General features: G+C 46.9%; 1 long non-coding RNA gene across 1 annotated transcript; it reads left to right on the forward strand.

The window, feature by feature from the left end:
- The first annotated feature begins 131 nt into the window (after positions 1-131).
- Positions 132-21,443, forward strand: LOC119372259 (uncharacterized). The gene is made up of 3 exons (XR_005179493.2): positions 132-550; positions 19,589-19,679; positions 20,479-21,443. It is a non-coding gene; the product is annotated as an uncharacterized LOC119372259 (long non-coding RNA).
- Positions 21,444-21,564: the final 121 nt, after the last annotated feature.

Here is a 21,564-nt window from a genome sequence, read left to right on the forward strand (position 1 = left end):
ATAAAGGAGCGTCGCTACTTTCCAACATCAAGGGGCTTTAATGGTGCGTGCTCGCGGTGCGTGCAACGCGTGATGGCGATGCCGTCAGTGCGTCCTAAAGTGGTGCGATGCATCGAGATTACTAGAAATTAGTCCCGTGGTATCGTGGCCTGCTTTTTGGATGTGGCGAAAGCGTATGACAGTGTTCCACACGAGCTGCTTCTCAGCCGCATGCGAAGTATCGATATGCCACCGCTTTGGATAGGCACCCGCGCCGCCAATGGAGTTCACGAGGAGCGCGAGAACGCACAACCTAGCGAGTAGAAGCAGCTAAATCGGTCCAGGCAGTGACTTTTTTGAGGAGTCACGAACATTTACAGCTAACAGAACTGCATTTACAGCTACCCAGAGAGGATTATGGCCTCACCCAGGGAGCCTTCGTTGGAAACGTGCATAAAAGCAGACGCTTGAGCGCGCGTGATGTGTTCTGCGAGCGCCTCATTTACTTCGTATCCCTGGCGGCCGTTGGCGAAAATACTGAGGCGGCAAATAAGAACTGCATCCTGCGAAGGTAACGTACGGGCATTTGTTTTCTTTGTCAAAACTGCAAAGAACTGAGGCATGCTAATTATTCCTATGGTGTGCGCATCGTTAGATTCTGGTGTGGAGATAAACGCCGTCATGCTGGGCTGCGCGCGGGAGTATAAAGGCTGACGTCACAGCCGTGGCAGTGCATTTTTGGGGGGTCACGCCTATGGAGGAAGCCATAGCCACCTTGTCTACTCGATCTTCCGCGGAATGCATGCGTCGCCCAGCAATGGTTCACACGTGCATTCCTTACAGTGATACGGCAAATGAGATCCTGTCCCCCTTCTGATAGACAAGGCGTGCTCTGCTAAGCGATCATTACACCGGCCAGTTTGGCCGATGTGTACCTTGCCGCAGCTCAGCAGAAATTTATACACAACACCAGTTGAAGATTTCACAAAACGCGTTTTCTTTGTGTGTACTTTTTTGCAATTGGGCCTCTGAGCAGACAAAACTCGAGCATAATTACGAGAACGTTTTCTAGGAGCCGAAAATACTACTGGTACGTTATACCTAGAAGCCACATTTTTCAAGGAATGGGCTACTCTGTGTATGTAGGGAATGACGACAGGACGCATCTTCTTAACGCTTCCTTGGAAAGCCTCATTGTCATGTGTAAATAGCGCGAAAACGTCGGCGCGGACCACCGAGCACGGAGGGAGAAAAAAGAAGAGCGCGGTGGCACGGTAGCACGAAAAAAAAAAAAAAAAAACACGTACGCATCAATGAAAGAGTGCAATAATAGTTTTTTAAACATACAGATCAGACACTTTAATCATTGTTCCGAATAGGAATTAGAATAAAAATAATAAGAAGAAGAAGCACAATAATAATGAAAATAATATCAAAACTTTTTTTTGTTATAATAATACTTATACAAGCGGAAATTTAAAGCCGTATTCGTTTTGTTTCTTGAAGGTAGCTAGACACGGCATCAAACGCATTTCTGTGGCTGAAGCCCAGAGTTGAAGCACCGAAGGTAAGAACATTGTCAATTGTGAATTGCAGCCCCAGGTTAGCGAATGGGCTATCAAGAAGTCTTTTTCTGAGTAATCTGTATCTGCGACATGATAAAAAGTAGTGCTCTATTGATTCTATTTCTAAACAAAAGTGACATAGGGGCGATACCGCCAGACCAGCCCTGTGTGAATATAGATTTAACGGGGGCACACGACATCGTAGTCTAGTTACTAATACTTCCAATTGTCTAGTAGGACACCATTGGATCTTCCACGGAAATTTTAAATGACTAAATTCTGTCCTAGCTGTTATTGATTCTATGGCGTCTGCACGAAGTGAAAATTTTCTATATCTAATCGCAGTTATACTGGCCACTACAGGAAGGACAGGAACAACTGGGCCATTCAATGCAGCTCGCGCTAGTGAGTCGGCCATTTCATTTAATTCTAATCCGGAGTGGCCAGGCACCCATAATAATTTTAAGAGCTTCAGCTGTGGAGGAATTAGCGTCAGGAACGTCTTTAGGGCAGTTGATTTTGATGAAGCTGTAAGGGAAGTGCATACTGACATGGAGTCTGTTATTATTATTGCGCTATGGGCGTTCAAATCTAATTTACGCAGGGCTAGAATAATTGCCAAGAGTTCAGCTTCAAAAATGGGGGTGAAGTCGGGTAGTCTTAATGAAAATGACCAACCAAGCGAAGGGGAGTAAATGCCTACTCCTGCCTTTTCGTCTATTACTGAAGCGTCTGTGGCTACTACATTATTTGTTTCCACGTGTGCAAGGTAATCTTGTAGCCGGCTATTTAATACCCTGTATGGTTGAAATTTAGGTTTAGGGGGGAAAATCTCATCATATTCTATCTTTAGATTCTGATTGGACACATTTGCTGCAGGCACATCTCGAATTTTCACGTTTATCCGGTCTAGCTGCTTCTGAACAAAAATAATCTGTGGTGTATGAAAACGTGGCCAATGAGCAAGAAAAAAGGAGTCTTGGTTTTTTATAAAAGCATATTCAGATCGTCTTAATGGATAGCTATAAAATTTTAAAAATGCCTGCACCGTTAGGATGCGGAATCGACAAGGCAATGTTGGCAATCTAGCTTCCTGGTACATAACATTGTTAGCTACAAACCTAGGGAGCCCTAGACATAATCGCAAGGCTTCTCGCTCCAGCAGAATCAAAGGCTTAATTTTGTAAGCAGGGCCACCTGAGAACAATACACACCCAAATTCTAATATTGGACGCATGTACATTTTATATATCATCACCATTGTGTCCCTACGTAATCCATATCGTCTGCTGCTCAGTCTGCGTAGTATGCCTAAGGCACTTTGTGCCTTAGATGCAATACTTTCTATGTGAGGAGTCCAGTTTAGCTTGCCATTATAAATTATCCCCAAATATTTAAGCGACTCAACCTGTGGAATGGGCTCTTGTTTATAACATATTGAAATTGAGATGGGGTCTGTTAATGGAAATATTAACAGTGCGCTTTTATTTACATTTAAGGTCATGCAAATTGCCTCTAGCCATATCTCTAGCATATTTATATATGTCTGCAATTTTTGATATAAAGAATGAATGTCACTATCTGCCGCGAAGAATGCAATATCGTCTGCATAAATATATGTTTGCACGTCCTGGCAAGTGGGGATTGAGCTCATTAATATGTTAAATAATACAGGAGACAAGACTGCTCCTTGGGGGACTCCGCGAGTCTGTTTAAACTTTGACGATGCGCTTCCATCCTTAAAACAATAAAATTCTCTAGCCTTCAAAAATTCCCTCAGCCATGCAATCATATATTGTGGTAGATTGTGGCTCTGTAAGATGTCTAATAATACTGAATGTTCCACACTGTCATATGCTTTGGCTATATCTAGTGTCACTAGAGCAGCGTGTTGCCTTCTTTTTCGAGCAAGTTGAATGCGGCTTTCTAAATCTGCGTGTGCGCACCATATTGAGCACTCTGCTCTAAAACCGATTTGATTTGGATTTAGTACTACGTTTTCTGCCAGCCAGACTGTAATTCTTTTATGTAACACCCTTTCTATGAGTTTTACCATATTCGATGTAAGAGAAATAGGTCGTATATTTTCTATGTTATAGCCTAATCCTGGTCGTTTTTCTATCGGAATTATTTTAGCTAGTTTCCAATCGTACGGAATCCAGGTGTAATTTAACGAATAATTCACAGTGTTTAGGAGGTCACATGGTGACAATTTGAATAGTATTTTTATCATATTAACTGTAATTCCGTCCGGACCTGGAGCTGACGAGGGCAAATCTTGAATCACCTGAGCCAATTCTTCCAATGTAACTTTGGCAAAATCTGTCATTAACGCTGGTATTTGCAAACTGTACGGCTTAGTTGATGTAAATCGACACTCCAGTCCTCTACCTATAACTTCCAAAGATTTCTTCATTTCCTCTGACGACATAATTTCATAATCTATGTTAGTTGGGGATGGCAGAATTTTACGTAATCTCATAAATCTAAACAGCGCATTTTTATTCTTAGGTTTTGACAGGTAATCATAGTGTTTCCTATCATATTCCTCTTTAGCTAAAGAAACTGTGCGTTTAAAATTTGCAGCGTAAAACTTGTAATCAGACCAATTTTGGGGGCACTGGTTATACAGAAGTTTTTTCCAAGCTGCCTGTCGTCGTCGGAAATCACGTGCACAATCTGAATTCCACCAAGGACTATGGGCGGTACTCTTTACAGTTTCGACAACAAATTCTGCCTTTTTGTACGCTCTTTTTATCAGTGCACTTAGTCTCATAGCTTTTGTGTCTTCTCGTTCTTCAGTATGGGTGGTCAAAGCAGTTTCTAGATCTTTTTTAAATTTGCTATAATTAATAAATACTCGAGTCTGAGAACATGACGGTGTTATTGTGCAAACAATCTCAAACATCACTGGCAAGTGATCGCTGTTGGTGGCACACTCCAAGGCTGTCCATGATACACTAGTGAGTGACGAACTCACAAAGCTTACATCCAAGGCTGAGCGAGATCGATGACTAATAAATGTAGGCGTTCGCGAATTCAGGCAACGCAGATTGTTATCTGCTGCCCACTCCCACAATCGTTTACCACACCGATCAGTGCGAAAACCCCAGCACGTATGGTGCGAGTTAAAATCGCCCACCACAATTTTATCCTTACAAATAGATGTTACTGCGGCGTCCAAGCATCGAGTTTCTTGCACACCTGTAGGGAAGTACGCATTGACTAACAAGAGGGGCTGGCATCCTGGCAACGTTATTTCCAGAGCAAAAATTTCGCTTTCAGGTGACATATGCTTATATGCAATTTTCGCCTTGAGACTTATTCTATTATTGATAAAAAATGCCAGACCTCCGCCTTTCGAAGGGCGATCTAGCCGGAAAGATCTGAATCTATTTAATCGAAAAGACTGATTCATTGAAAGCCAGGTTTCTTGTAGAGCAATGATATCTGGAGTGAATTTCGATGCCAAATATATCAAATCAGTTACAGCTGAGTGAATGGATCGGCAATTCCAGTGAAGAATTTTAAGTGACCCTATGGTTTCGCTAAGATGGACTCGGCTACTGCCTTGCTTAAGATACTTTCTTTTAGAAAATCGGCTTTAGACAGGGTATCTTTCTGGTACTTTTTAGTCTTTGAGTTGATTGGTGTAGTACCTTTTTTAGCTAAAGGGGATCGAGGGCGCTTTAGCGATCGGGGATCCGTCTCCATCTCATCTGAGTCCTGCCCGTCATCTCCGATAACCTCCCTTTGATACGGTCTGGCTTCAGCAGATGCACCTACAGACTGAACACCTTGAGAGGAGACATCAGAGACTGCCTCCTTTGAAGGTCCTGAACGCTCACTATTTTGAGGTGTGAGGCTCAAATTATCCGCTGAGCCTAATATTTGGGCCATCTGGTTCGTTAGTATTTGGGCTAATGACTCACAAAGGTTCCCAGCGAGACGTTCCATTGCCTTTTCCATTGCCTTTTCCATTGCCTTCTCGATAGCTTCCGCCATTGAAACGGAGAGAGACGCTTCCATTGATGGAATATGGCGGGCTGTAACACCAGCATAACCTTGTGTGCGTGTCTGTATTTCAGCTATTGCTTCCTTACGAGAACAGCGTCTTCGTTCAGTTATCTCGAGAACTTGCAGCTCACGTGCCTTTGCAGAACAGCTTGAACAATCTGCAGCATGAGGTTCGTTACATAGGCAACACCTTTCTTCCTTGCTTTGACACTCACTAGCATTATGATCCTCCCCACATACTCTACACCTGACAGCGGACCTGCAACCTTTTATGGTGTGCCCATAACGCCAGCACTTTACGCATTGGAGAGGGCGAGGGGAAAGAGGTTCGACTCTGTAAATTAGAGGCCATGCCTTAATTTCTGATGGCCGCACTGACCCTGCAAATGTCACTATGACGGACTCCGTTGGTATTTTGTTCTTGTCAACCATACGTCCGCATCGGTACACTGAAATAACACCTGCTGGAGAAAACAATTCTAGTACTTCAGATGGTGTCATGTTGGCATCAACGCCACGGACTAGACCTCTGGTGCATGCTAAGTGTGGCGGTATGAACGCGCTCACCGGGTTGGATGCAAACATCGTGCACTTTAGAAGATCTTGCACACAGGACTGGTCTGGGGAAAAGCAGAGTATACCCCCTCTGCCGAACTGGCGGACCTCTGTTATGCACTGGAAACGGGCCGTTGCCGACCGCAGTTCCGTCTGAATGGCTTTCGGGTTCTTCATCCGAATGAAGCCGTCATTGGTAGGGACTAGAGCCACTGGAACGGATGAGATGCCGTTGCGCAAGAAAAGATCTACTGGTAACTCCTGCGGAGGAATAGAAGCAGACCAGAGGAAAGTCCCTGGCCCAGGCGAAGAAAAAGGCATCCTGTCTGGTCTGATCTGCACAAAAAACACTTATAAAACAACTATTGCACTATGAGAAATAATGAAAGGACAAGAAAAAACCAAAAACAGCTACTTAATCCTTGGGCTAAACCCCAAGAGCAGGCGAGCGAGAACCGTGCAGCGGCCTCTTCCACTTCCCGCGCAGCGCGTATTTATTTATTTATTCTTTTTATTGGCATCAGCATTCAATACTCAAAATATTATTAAAAAATTTTTTTGTAAGACAACTTCTTGGCCAATCCCCCTGAGTGGGTAGGAGCCATGCAGTAGAGGCTACTACTACTACTACTACTACTACTACTACGGTAGCACGAGGCGCGCTCGCAGTGTTCGGGCCAGGGCGTGCAATTCTGAGCTCGGACGAGCGGGACGTTCTGCCGGCCGAGACGCGTGTGCACGGAGGACCACGGAGCCGGGCGAGGTCCGGGGTGTCCGAGGGTCCAGGTGCCAGGGGCGGAGCTGCTGACTGAACCGAGCGGTGCCGAGCCGTACCGAGCGACGCGCCAGACTCGGACGTGGGCCGCGAGCCCATGAGCTGTGTACCCGAGCTGTACCTGGCGGTGCCCAAGGCGTGGAACGCCGGTGAATGAGCTGCCGCACCGCAGCTGTGGCGAGCAGCATTCCAGCACGGCACAGACGGTGCTGTGCTGGCCAGAACCCGCACGTGGAACCGCTACGCCCGGGTGGTGATCAGGACGTCGGAAACAAGGTCCGAGGTCGCACTGGTCCCGGCATCTTCTAGACGACGCCACCGCTGCTCGCAAGCCGTGAGACCACGGGACTCTTCCTCCTCGTGGGCTGGGTGGTCGTCCCGACGGCACCGACACCACCGACTTTTCATATCCTTATATTTTGTACATAAATGTTTAAATACGTCTCCCTGTCTGTTTCCTGCGCTGCTGCACAATAGGGGAAGTGCTCGAACCGTCCTAATCATCACAATTTTCTGGCGTCCGCGACGTAGGACCTAGCTCTAGCTCCAACTTTCAGAGCCGCACTTCTCTTTTGTGCAGTGGGCGGAAATGGATTGGGAAAAGTATATACCGATTGGCAAGGAACTTGGCTTGTTGGGTAATGAATTGAAAGAGTGGATTGAGGAGCAGCAGAAGAAAGAGCGTGACAGACGTGCTGAGGATAGGGACGCGTCGCGAATAGCGCACGAACAGGAGATTGCTCGTCTGGCGGCGGAACAAAGTCTGCTGGAGGCTAAGTGTCGTCTTGCTGAGCGCACGGCTGGGACGGTTGGAACCGGTGGAGAGCGCGTGGAAGCCAGCAGCGAAGCTTTCAGGAGCCCCCACAAGCTTATTCCTCCCTACAATGAGGGCCGCGACGAACTCGACGCGTACATTCAGCGCTTCGAGCGAGTAGCCACCAGCCAGGGATGGCCAAGCGACAAGTGGGCGCTCTCATTAAGCTTATGCCTCTCAGGAGAAGCTTTGAGTATTGTCGGTCGTATGGCTGCAGAGGATGCCACAGATTACGAGAAGCTGAAGCAAACGTTGCAACGGTTTCGTTACACCGAAGAAGGATATCGGCAAAAGTTTCGCGAAGCTAAGCCGGAGAATTCCGAGACAGGGCGACAATTTGCTGGTCGGCTGCTCGGTTACTTCGATCATTGGCAGCAGATGGCAAAAACAGATAAAACGTATGACGCATAGAGGGATAGCATTGTATCCGAACAGTTTTTGGTGAGATGCGATGAGAAACTCGCCATCTTCTTGAAAGAGCGAGGATGCCGAACGCTCGATCAACTAGCCGAAACGGCTGACCATTATCTGGAAGCGCAAGGCCTGACAAATATCGCCAAAGGGAAACAGGAAAGTCTAAGTGAAAAAGCAGGCTTGCCGAGCAAGATCCGAGAAAAAGAGGCCGGAAAAGCAAAAGTGCAGTGCTTTTTATGTGGCAAGCAAGGTCATCGCGCTGCAGACTGTTGGACGCGGTCAAAAGGGCCGAAGCCCTCGTCTTGCTGGAAGTGCAGGAAACACGGCCACCAAGCTGACGAGTGTCCGAATGTAAAGAGCCGCAACAAGGAGGTGTCAAGTGCTGTTGCCGACTATGACCGTGCGCCTGTTGCCCGAAACAAGGAGAACTTGGATTGCACCCCTTCACCAGCAGATAAAAATGCACCATCGGCAAAAGGAGATATTTGTCTTGGTCTGCTAAGACAAGAGATGCCAACGGCAACCGGATATCTCGATGGGAAGCCTGTGACGGTGCTAAGAGCTAGACTCGGGCTGCAATACCGTGGTGGTCAAGCGTTCGCTGGTACCGGAGAAGAATTTCACCGGTATCACACGTACTGTGCACCTTCTCGACGGCTCGTCGAGACAGCTTCCCGAGGCAAAGGTGTACATCGACTCTCCGTTCTTCCGAGGACCGACACTGGCACTCTGCATGGAAAAGCCACTCTATGATGTCGTTCTCGGCAACATCAACGGGGTAGTCTTCTCTTCTGGTTCTACCACGTCACATCACCTGTCGGATGTCGCAAGACTGCATAAGGAGTCGGCACCAGCAGGGGAGCCTGTTCCATATCCAAGCGTGTCACCAGACTCACCGACTCTGAGTGCAGCGACAACACGAGGTACCAGGGACATGAAGTTACCTGTGGCGGCATCCAATAGATGTGACCCCACAAGTTCTTGAAAAGTTGCAGAAAGAAGATCGCACCTTGGACAGCTGTTTTTCGGCGATCGGGAAGACGATGACGAAGCGATCAGCAACCATAGAGTACGTCTTGCTTAAGGGAATACTGCACCGTCACTACAGATCGCTCACGAGGAAGGAAGTTGACCAACTGGTTGTTCCGCAAAGCCTCCGCCAGTTTGTCCTTAGGATGGCACATGAGGGAGTTATGGCAGGCCACCAAGGTATTAAACGAACAACTGATAGGATTCTAGAAGAATTCTATTGGCCGGGCGTGCAGGCTGAGGTGACACGATTTGTGCGCTCTTGTGACATCTGCCAGCGCACTGTGCCAAAGCACTTAGTCGGACGTGTTCCCCTTGGAAAAATGCCGGTGATTGACGTGCCCTTCCAACGTGTGGCGATCGACATCATCGGTCCACTATCACCGACATCGGCAAAAGGAAATCGTTTCATTCTAACGATGGTGGACTGCGCAACGCGATATCCTGACGCAGTTGCATTACCAAGCATAGACACGGAGAAGATAGCAGAAGCGTTGGTGGAAATGTTCTCGCGCGTTGGAATACCACGAGAAATCGTGAGCGACCGCGGAAGATCATTTACGTCACGCTTAATGCAGGAAGTTAGCAGACTACTGTCTTTCCGACAGTTGCCAACTACCCCATACCACCCTATGGCAAATGGCCTTGTTGAGCGCTTTAACGGTACGTTAAAGCAAATGATACGGCGCATATGTGCCACGAAAGTCCAAAGAACTGGGACAGATACTTGGCACCATTATTATTTGCATACAGAGAGGTGCCTCAGTCAAGTATCGGCTTTTCGCCTTTCGACCTCCTGTATGGTCGATACATTAGAGGCCCAATGTCCATACTGAAGGAATTATGGACGCGAAAAACCTTGGATGCCCAAACGAAGACTACATACGGCTATGTCACGGAGCTTCGCGATCGTTTGTACGAGACGTGTCAAATTGCGCACGAAGAGCTGCAGAAAGCCAAGCTGACACAAAAGAAATACTACGATCGCAAAGCGAAGCCTCGTCAACTCTGCGTCGGAGACAAGGTGTTACTACTACTACCTACCGACAGCAACAAACTGATTTTAACTTGGAAAGGCCCCTTCACGGTACTAGAGAAGCGGAGCGAAATCGACTATGTCGTTGATCTGGGAACCCGAACCAGTTTGTTCCACATCAACCTCCTTAAAAAGTACGAGGAGAGACCACCTTCGACAGACACGGTGGGCCGCGCGGCTGTAACGGTACAAACAGAAGAATCCGGAAGAACCGGAACTACCGTTGCTCGCGCTTCAACAGAACGAGACCTACCATGACGTCAAAGTCGCTAACAACTTGGACGCGAGCCAGAAGGCTCAGATCGAGAAGCTTCTATCCGGATACCAAGATATTTTCTCGGACGTTCCGGGGAAGACGAACTTGGTAGAGTGCAAGATCACGACAACATCTACTGTGCCGGTGAACGTACGCCGATACCCGATACTCAACCGTAGAGCGAGAAGGGCTTGCGCTCGTGTGGGCTGTCCAAAAATTCCACATTTATCTCTTCGGCAAGCAGTTTGTACTGCAGAGCGATCACCAGCCGCTGGCCTACATCAACTCGGCCAAGCACACAAACAGCCGAATTCTGCGTTGGAGTCTGACACTTATGGAGTACGACTTCACTCTGGAGTACATCAAAGGAAGTGGCAACGTCGGAGCTGACTACATGAGCCGAGTGTAGACTTGAAACGTCACGCACATTTAGGCTTTTATTAAAGACGATAGTCTTTCTTGGGGAACCTAAACGCCTAAATTTTGGTCTGTCTGTCTGTCTTTCTGTTTGTCGGCACGTCCCTCGATTCAGCCACCCGGCCAAAGTTGAACCACTTGCTTACCGTCCACCCATCTTGAACTGGTATGGCTGTTCATACTAGTGAACGTTGTCGATCAAAAAGTACATATTACGCATATCTGAGGCGTAACATCATTAGGCAAGTATTAGGTGGTGTGTTCGTTTAATAGAAAATACATAGATACGCAATTTTAAAGACCTTGATGGTATGCGTTTAACGTTGAGACAGTAACGCTGAAGCGATCAGCGGTCCAAGCCGAGCAAGCGCGAGCGCCAACAACAACCGTCTTCGTCTTCTTCTTTCGCAGGCGTTCTTGTCTGCGCCCTACCATGTTACAAATCACTCCCCCGCGGAAAAGGAGCCATCCTGGCGACCTAAGGAACAGGTACAACTGGTGGGTCATAATGCGGCTTCAGTCGATCGACGTGAACAGTCTCGCGGCCGCGACGACGGCGGTCCGTAGATGATTGAACAGGCTCAATCATATAGTTAATTGGGGATGCTTGACGTAGGACGCGGTAGGGGCCTTCGTACTTAGGCAGTAGCTTTGTGGAAAGGCCAGGAGCGGAGGAGGGAACGCGAAGCCACACCAACGTTCCAGGCGAATACGACTGAGGAGGCAGGTTTTCGTCGTGACGGTCCTTCTGGCCCTACACGCCCTACAATGTTACAACCCTAGTTTCTTAAGGTGCGCTGAAAATGCGACTGCGCTGAAACTTGTCTTCCTCCGTGCCCTCTGCACAAGCTCGTTGTGTTTCGGTTTCGGTTCAGTATTGCATTGTACGAATGACAGGGGGCGCCGCTCTGGCATTCCTGTTTTACCCAGGCGACGTGTAAGTAAGAGAGTTTGTGGAGAGTACTCGTTGAGTGCGGACGTTTCTTCTCCTTCGGCGCATCGCGCCAAACAGCCTGTTTGGGCTGGCCGGCGTCCCCACCGGTCGCGTTGGTCACCGCCGGTCTTCGCCTGCCGCTGCGCCGGGACTACCAGCGCTACCAGCCCGCAACACAGCACTCATGTTTCCCGACGTATTGCCAGATGGCATCCATATCTCACGCAGCGCCTCTTCTGTCGTCTTTAGACGACATTTGCAGCGAAGCACGCAGATACACGGCCAATTTTTTCTTTGTGAACACTGTGAACTCCATGCGGAACACTCCGTGAACTGCGGGTGAAACAATCTGTGAATGCGTGTGAAAAAAAAAAAACTGTTAACATGCGAACACTTTCCGCCTTTCACGCTGTGAACATTCTCCATCCTCATTCTTAGAAAAGTTGTTGAAGGGAAACAACTTTCTAAAGTGGGGGGTAAAAATGTCATGTGTAAATAGCGCGAAAACGTCGGCGCGGACCACCGAGCACGGAGGGAGAAAAAAGAAGAGCGCGGTGGCACGGTAGCACGAGGCGCGCTCGCAGTGTTCGGGCCAGGGCGTGCAATTCTGAGCTCGGACGAGCGGGACGTTCTGCCGGCCGAGACGCGTGTGCACGGAGGACCACGGAGCCGGGCGAGGTCCGGGGTGTCCGAGGGTCCAGGTGCCAGGGGCGGAGCTGCTGACTGAACCGAGCGGTGCCGAGCCGTACCGAGCGACGCGCCAGACTCGGACGTGGGCCGCGAGCCCATGAGCTGTGTACCCGAACTGTACCTGGCGGTGCCCAAGGCGTGGAACGCCGGTGAATGAGCTGCCGCACCGCAGCTGTGGCGAGCAGCATTCCAGCACGGCACAGACGGTGCTGTGCTGGCCAGAACCCGCACGTGGAACCGCTACGCCCGGGTGGTGATCAGGACGTCGGAAACAAGGTCCGAGGTCGCACTGGTCCCGGCATCTTCTAGACGACGCCACCGCTGCTCGCAAGCCGTGAGACCACGGGACTCTTCCTCCTCGTGGGCTGGGTGGTCGTCCCGACGGCACCGACACCACCGACTTCTCATATCCTTATATTTTGTACATAAATGTTTAAATACGTCTCCCTGTCTGTTTCCTGCGCTGCTGCACAATAGGGGAAGTGCTCGAACCGTCCTAATCATCACACTCATTCACTTCCTGCCGAACTTTCCTTAGTAAAGCTTCACAGACAGAACCTAAAAGGAAGGAAGGGAAACCCGCCGAAACAAGCCTAGAAATTTGTAATTTGAAGCCTTTTTGAACAGCATGGGGGCAGGACCCATTCAGCGCCATCTGCAAACTAGCAGTGGCTATCGCTCTCTTCAGTTTTTGAATGGGTAGAGTGAAATGGCAGAAACTCCTTTTGGTGTTGTGTGTAAAATTCCGCTGAGCTGCGACAAGGTATACATCCGATGTATACCTTGTCGCAGCTCAGCGGAATGATGATGATTTATGGCGCTTTGGGTACCTTCCAGCTGTACTTGCCGTAGTCACCCCAAGAGAGTTTACCAGGGGCTCTAGAAAGGCCGCTCCTCCAGCTTTCACTCTGACCGTGTCCCCCGCAGGCCTGGCGTTTTTTTTTTCTTTTTCCCTGCTTGGACGTGACATTTGGGATATCACATGTGTGACCAGTCTGGTTGTCGTCTTAGTGCTTGGACTGACATAGGCTTTAAAAAAAATGTGAGTGGCCGGGTATGTGGTGGCATGCAGAGATCAATGAGACAATTACATATGAAGCATGCCCTCCACAATCTATGGTGTGCTGGCAGAGCATCATGGGAGATGGAGCTTAGCCCCAACCACTTGGTGAATAAGGTGAGAAAAAGCATGGCTTTAGTGTTTAATTAAGGTAAGAGTGCAAGGAAAACATGGAAAAGAAAGGCACACACACACACACGTGTGTGTATGTTTGCCTTCGTTCGTCCCTGTTTTCCTTGTGCTTTTGCCTTTCTTAAAAATGTAGTACCAACATGCCCAGACTGCCACACAACTTCAGAAAAGGGTATTCATTAATCGCAGGGAGCTCCCTTGACACAAAGTGCTCTGCTTGAATTGCAGTGTGAATGATTTACTCTAGTTGTAGTCTTACATATTTTATTTCTGATAACCATTTAAAGGCCGCTTTGAAACATTTATACGGTTTTCTTCCTATCTTTCATGTCGTCAAGGATGGAGTGTAGAGGCCATAATGTACAGAGATGTTCCTACTCTGTCGGGGGCATTTACTATTGGACTGTTGTGCCAGAACAGCACACAGAGGGCATGTGCACCTAAAGTGAAGTGCAAACCTTAGATGTCCATTGCGCATCGTTCCATTTTCTAATCTCTGTCAAGGTGCATAGCCTTTCATGCCGTTGATGCTGTGTGTGTTATTCTTCCAGCATCAAGAAAGACTGGGACCACATTGCCCTTTGCTCTTTTCTGTGCATATCTGCTGTGAAGAGCTCCTCCAGCATGATGATCGACCTACACTCGGGCGATAAGTCGTACCACTGTCCACATGCCTGCCCGCATGCCTGTCCACATCCGAGCACTGTTACCCATATCCTCACTTGTCACATTTGACAGGCATTCATCTGCCACAGTAGCAGCTGAGAAATCAAATGACAAGATGAAGTGTGCAAAGTTTTGTAAAATAATTTTCACATATGTATCCCGGTCTGACTGCTAATACAACAAGTACTGCTAGGCAGTACACTTGGAAGTTCAGGACAGCAAATAGGGCACGTTTGTGTACGTTTGAATTTAAAACAGCACATAAGATGGGACACAAGTGGAAGAAGGACTGACTAGTGCTGTTGCTAGTCATTCTTCTTCTGGTCTCCATTTTTTTGTGCCATTTTTAAATTACAGATGTGTGTGTAAGCTTAAGTTTGCTGTAGGTTCATGGCTGCAAGACTTGACGTGCACAAAGAAAAAGTAGTGGTCAACACACAGCACTGGCAATTGATGTTCATTACAGGGTGAAGAACATTTGAAAAAGGGTGACCGTCGTGTGCTCATAACCCTTCAGTTTGCAGGAAGAAAAGGCATGGATGATGCTCTGTGAGGTTTTTAACAATCCACATCGACCTCATTTTTGCCTATAGTGTCTTTAGTTGTGGTGGTGTATAGCAAAGATGAACAGTGGGCAGAATTTTGTCCATTGCCTGCCCTGGTGTAACCCCTTGTGTGAGTGTTCAGGTCATGAGTGCTGTCCTGTCCCCTTTCAATGTCTATTTCATGATGTGTTCAGGTGCACTCATTTGTTCTATTGGCTGCTCCTTGTAGCCTTGTGATCACCACACCTACATGTATACGTCAATGTAATGTGGTTCACGCAGTGCTGTACTTTGAAAATCCAGGAATGATTCAAACCTGGTCTTGTTAAATGGATGCCAATCTGCAAGCATCGTATGATGTAGAGCTTTTACCCGATATTGAGCTGTACCTACTATTGCAATCTCCTACCATTACAACATTTCAATTCATTGTTTTGCAGCTTTTGAGAAATAAAAAAAAGTCAGAGAACACATAGTTTAAACAATGAATGCAGACATATTGATCTCTGAATGAGACCTTCGTGTAGACTCCAGTGTGAGCGTCAGCAGTTTGTTCTCATTTCAATGTCTTTTCTTTCTTGAAGACCGCGTGAAATATTTATTATTAAATGTCACATTCAGCTGCTATTGCAATGCCTTCAAGACTTCTCACCCATCACCATAGGCGTATGCAGGGTTCCCCACCAGGGGGGGCGAAGGTTCATCGCAGCGCTCCCCCTCCCCTACTAAGTCAATTACGAGGCGGATTTTGCGCCCCCATCCCCTCTTAGGTGACTAGCGGGGGTCATTGTAATGGGCAGACTTTGTGCCTCACACCTTCAATCCACTGAATGAATGCTGGGATAAGAATGTTTAGGGAAGTGGTATTTCAAGGTGGGGACATGGTGATGAATGCATTGCTCAGGTATGCTTGGATGTGGCGCAAAATACATTTAGTGAAAAGGGGAAAAGCAGAGAGGAAAGTGTTGTTCCCCCTTTTCACGAAATGTATTTTGTGCCACAGCAATCTAAGCACGAACTCGCCCAAAGAAAAGTCCTTTTGGGATGAATGCGATGCACCGATAAAGATTTCTGTTTTGAAAAAGAAAAGAGATAGTGCAGCATGCTGAAGTAAGTTTGGCAGAATTGAACAATATTTTCATATGAATGTATGAGGTCGCACATTGCTGGGTTTAGCTACGTGTCTATGGTATATATTTCTCATCATCTTTCTAACCTCTGCCCTTTTCACAAAATTTGCTTCCGCAACAGTCATCTGCATAATGAACTAATCTCTAAACTGTCCTATCATTCTGCTCGTGTTGCCCACTCCCACAAAGTTGGAATTATTTCTTGTCATACTAATTACTGTAACCGTAGGCTTATTCCTCGCACATCGAAGGATTGGAACAGCCTTCCTGGAAGCACTGAAGACCATAAACTTTGCAAAGCAACACTAGCTAATCCTCTAGGAGCCTGACGACTTGTATATTTTAACGCGGCAGCCTTACAGAGCTCGTTTTACAGAAATTACGGTGTCGGTGTCGTTGGTTGTGTGCGAAAAATCGTCATCTTGCCTGTGACTAAAAAATCGAGAAAGATGCAAATAAAATAATAAAGAACTTCGGTTCGAGTCAGAATTGAACCCAGGCCGTCTGCATAGCAAGCAGGTGTTCTATCACAGAGCCACGCTATTGCTTGAAACTGCTCCAAAAAAAAGCTATATGAATGTAAACATATTCGACAGCAATCTGTCTGGCTGGGTGAAATTATCAGAATAAAAGGACTCTCCAGCCACATTGTGTCTTTGGTTTTTTAATGTTGAAAAACTGACCCAACTTTTCAAGACCCGTTTGGTCTCTTCTTGAGCGGGTGACTGCCCGGCCAGGCTGGCTCCGAAGCTACCGCTTTTTAGTCTCCTTCTCCACCATCGCTCTCCCCACCGCTCTTGTTAATGGGTTGTCTTCTCCATTGGTTCCGGAGACCGTGTACATACACGCTCAACAGCGTCGCTGTTGACCAGTTAATGTTTCCAGGGGTCATTTGAATATGCCAAGATTCCAAGAATTATATTTTGGTGCGGCTACCTTCTGTTTCGATGACCCGGGCAGCGTCGAAGTTGATGCGATGGTCCAGCTTCTCGCTGTGTTCTGCAACAGCGTTTCGTGCTTCATTGAAGCTACGTACGCCATTTTGGTGTTGCCGTATCCTTTCCGGAAAGTTTTCCAGGATCCAACGAGAGCTAAACAAGCTCTTAGCTGACATTTTCAAAAACCACCCAGAGTCAAGACTGCTCTACTTACACCTCATATGCAGAAATGGCTCTGTGCCGGGATTCTATGGCCTTCCAAAGATCCACAAACCAGAGATACCACTACGTCCGATAGTGGACTTCAGAACCTCCCCACTCCGCATGCTGTCCGAATATCTGCACAGGACTCTGTCACCATTAGTAGGAAAGACAATCGCCACGTGAGAAATGCCACCCATTTTGATGAGCATATGTCGGAAGTGACAATAGGCAGTGATGAGAGGCTCATGCCCTTCGATGTCATTTCGCTGTTCACGAGTGTGCCCGTGCCCCTCGCGGTCTCTGTTGCCCGAACCGCCCTGGAAAAAGATAAGAAACTCAGCGAAAGAGCCAACCTCAGCATGGATGAGCTGTGCCGACTGATGGAGTTTTGCCTCAACACTACATATTTCTCCTTTGGGGGCAAATTCTACAAACTAAGCCAGTGGAACCACGATGGGTGCCATCATTTCAGCCACAGCGGCGAACTTGACGGTTGAACACATTGAGAAACAAGCAATGGACACGTTCATCGAACCACCAAAAACGTTTTTGAGATATGTGGATGACGCCTTTTGCGTGATCAGGGAGTCTAATGTCGACAGCTTCCTAGCACACCTAAATTCAATCGAGCCGGCGATTCAATTCACTGTGGACCGTGAAAAGAACAATGTTCAACGTGCTAGTGAGACGAGTGGAAGGGGGTGGAAGGACGTTTGAGCTTTTTGGTTTACCGAAAACCAACGCACATAGGCTGATATCTACAGTTAAACTCTAACCACCCACCGCCCACAAAGCATCGGTTGTTGCAACGCTCTTGACCCGTGCAAAGACCATCTGCAGCTCCAAAGAAAAGCCAACAAAAGAAGAAGAAGCGGTCACTACCGACCTCTTGAACAATAGGTACACGAGGAGCTTCATCCGCCGAGTATGCCGATGATGTGACGACTGGAGGAATTCCCCCCTCATGCACGTTTCTGCAAAAGAGTGGCGCCAACAAGGAAGCCTCCCCCAAACAACCCTACCGCGTCGGGTCCCATACATACGGGGAATCAGTGGGCAACTGGCGAGGGTGTTGGAGAAGGAGGGCATCCGGGTGGCACACAAACCTGCGTCAACACTTGGGCGACTCTTTCCGCGGCCAAAAGATCGGCACCCAAAACAAAGATCCCCTGGGCTAGTCTACAAAATTTCCTGCACTGATTGCCACGTCACTTACATCGGCGAGACAAAAAACTTTCTGGAAAGGACATGGAAACACTGAAACAACGTACGTAGCTTCAGTGAAGCACGAAACGCTCTCACAGAACACAGCGAGAAGCTGGACCATTGCATCAACTTCGACGCTGCCCAGGTCATCAAACTGTAATGTAGCAGCAGCAAAACACAATTTTTGGAATCTTGGCATATTCAAACGACAGCTGAAAACATCAATCGGTCAACAGGGACACTAGAGAGTGTGTATGTACACGGTCTCCGGAACCAATGGAGAAGACAACCACTAACAAGAGCGGTGGGGAGAGCGACGGTGGAGAGGGAGACACTAAAAAGCGCTAGCTTCGGAGCCGGCCCGGCCGGGCAGTCACCCCCTGAAGAAGAGACCAAACGGGTCTCGAAACGTAGGGTCAGTTTTTTAAAATTAAGGAACTAAAGACAAAACATGGCTGGAAAGTCCTTTTATTCTGGCTATATGAATGTCGTGTAGTGGAAGGAGTCTCCTTAACGCATGTAATATTGCGTGGCAGAAGCGTAGAATTGTGCCAGGCGTCAAAACACGTGCATTGCGCAATGAGTGGATGTTTTAAAGGCCCACCCATTACAAAGTGCTCAGACATATTTAATCATCATCAACTACAAAAGCATCAAGAGTAAGCAGCTGCGTAGGTTCGTGTGTTGCCTTACGGACACATAGTGGGCCCTTCGCTGATTTGCAAAAGGAAGAATTATGTCATAATGGGCACTTAACAACTGTACTTACACAAGGCATTCTAGGATAGTTTGAAATGGCCAATGTTATGTGCACAGTCATTCGTTCCCTTAGGGCGTGGTTGAGGCATGCACCGAGAATCGAAGCTAGGCTAGCAATTGAGCAGGCGATGCGCACGGGGGCCCGATTACGCTATCACGTTCTACTCTGGAAGGCGAAGCTCAAGCATCCTCCGAGATTTTTTTCGCTTATTTGCTGCGTTTTTTTTACTTGTTTATACTTGTATTATGTGTCTACTCACTCTCCTCTGTAATGTCATTGGCATTGAGGGTGTCAATCAGCATAGGTGTGCGCACAGGGGGGGGGGGGGGGGGTGGCGCAAAGTCTGCTCTATACATTGACTTAGTAGGGACGGGGATGCGCTGCGATGAACCTTTGCCCCCCCTGCGCATGCCTATGTCAATAAGTGAAATTAAATATGTTTATACTATATTTGTTTGCCTTACAGAAAGTAATTAACCACACAAATTGCTTCCTTCAAGATGTAACTGAGTCAAGTTAAAAATTACTGCTTTGAGTCATTGAGCAAGTACCAAAAGGTAACCAATTGAACTTGCATTATTTAATGCCAATGTTCCAGCAAATGAAATAATCTACCTTGTCTATTTAAGTGCATGCTATTCAGCTGTTGATGGGCATTTGATCTGCACTGCAAATTGCTTTTTATACTTTGTGTCAATCATCTTGTTTCATTGGAAAAAATATCTGCGAGACAATGAGAATCCACATTATGTTTGCTTGTCTGAACATTGACATATCATGCTGTATGGCATGACCACAGATGTCCTTATAACTATACTATTGTTCCCACGAAATTCAAGTGCTGAAATTTGAATTGCTCGCTAGAGCTGGGGTATTCAAAAATGAATCTAGTTTCACGTAATTAGTTTCTAAAACATAATCGCTCATTGACAAGACTACCACCAGTGGCAGATCCAGGGGGGGGAGGGGTGGTTGAGGTGATCGCCCTTTTCCTGTCATCTTCTTTCTTACCAATTCGTACGCGGCGCTACACCCAAAAAGCCCCTCCAAAGCCTGTGTCAGCCCTACCCCCCTCCCTTCAGTGCCTGTCGTTCACCTCCTTTGTCAGGTTGCTTCGGCTACCACTACCCAAAAGGGGGAAGGAGAATTTTGTCCCCGCCTTCCACTTCTCTCCTCATCCTTACCCCCCCCCCCCCCCAATGTCGGCACCTGGATCTGCCCCTGACTACCATTAAATGTAATTGATTGCCAGTAATTTATTAGACACCAGTTTGGTCATTGCCATGGGTAAAAGTATATTTCGGTGTACTGTGAATGTTCATACCTGTTTTAACAGCGTTATATACTATTTTGCAGATTTGCCCATTCATCCTACAGAGCATCCAAGAAGTTGCGTGCTACATGCATTGCCACAAATCAGTTGCACCAAGTTCTTCAAAAGTTATTGGTTTGTTAGCACTGTTTTGTAGCAGTTTAGTGTGTTATGAATTTTGTGACAGTGACGTCACCATGTTTACTGACTGCTGCCTTTGATTAGCTATATTGGAAAAAGTGATATCAGTTATTTGTTGCTGGCCCTGTTAGTCTATTGAAATTGTGAAGAAGGGCATGGCAGTGTTTAAGATTCAGTCATAACAATAAAAGAATTGTGCCTCTCCTTACAAATCACTGGTTCAAGCCTTCTAGTTGTAAATGCAAGTTCTTGTCTGTACAAGTCTGTTCAACAATACTCATGTTCATGCAAGTGTAGCTGAGAAAAATAATTTTGTAGATAAGTTTACACAACACCTTGAAGTGGTGATTTCATTTTGCTCTGCAGTATCTTAACAATGATATTGAAATGAGTTTACTGCAGAAAATGTCTTACCTCATTACAGCATATTTGGCCCTGTAAACCTTCGTGTTTGTGTTTTTTTTTGTTGTGGTTTCAATTCAGCTAAATCTTGAAATTAATATTAACCAACCAACTTCATCTGTTTTTTTTTCCTTACAGTATCTGCTACTAACTGAGGAATGATTGTTTCCTAAATGTACTTAAATGTAGTTAGATTCTTTTCCACTACCAAATAGGGCACCATTACCACTTCCTATAAAGTATTTCCCTATACCTTTCATGTTATTTCATGTTTATTTTGTTCATGTTGTAATGTAGTTTATGTCAGTTGCTACATTCGGTTTGCTCATGATGTGAATACAGTGATACCTAAAATACTTGTATTGCTTTGTTGAGTTGATTAGCACATTGTGCAGTGTAACACACTCAAACTACTTTGATCATTCGTGCATGTTAATGTAACGACACCAAGAATCATAAAGCCAATGCAGTCGCCATTACTGTTTATTTCAGTTCTTCCTCTCCCTCTGCGAACTGTACCCTGGTGTATTCTTTATTGTCTTCTTCCTTACACTCCCCCTTTTTTTTCTTTGCCCCTCCTGGGGTTG

This window comes from Rhipicephalus sanguineus, chromosome 10, assembly GCF_013339695.2.
Source record: "Rhipicephalus sanguineus isolate Rsan-2018 chromosome 10, BIME_Rsan_1.4, whole genome shotgun sequence".
Lineage (NCBI taxonomy): Eukaryota > Metazoa > Arthropoda > Arachnida > Ixodida > Ixodidae > Rhipicephalus > Rhipicephalus sanguineus.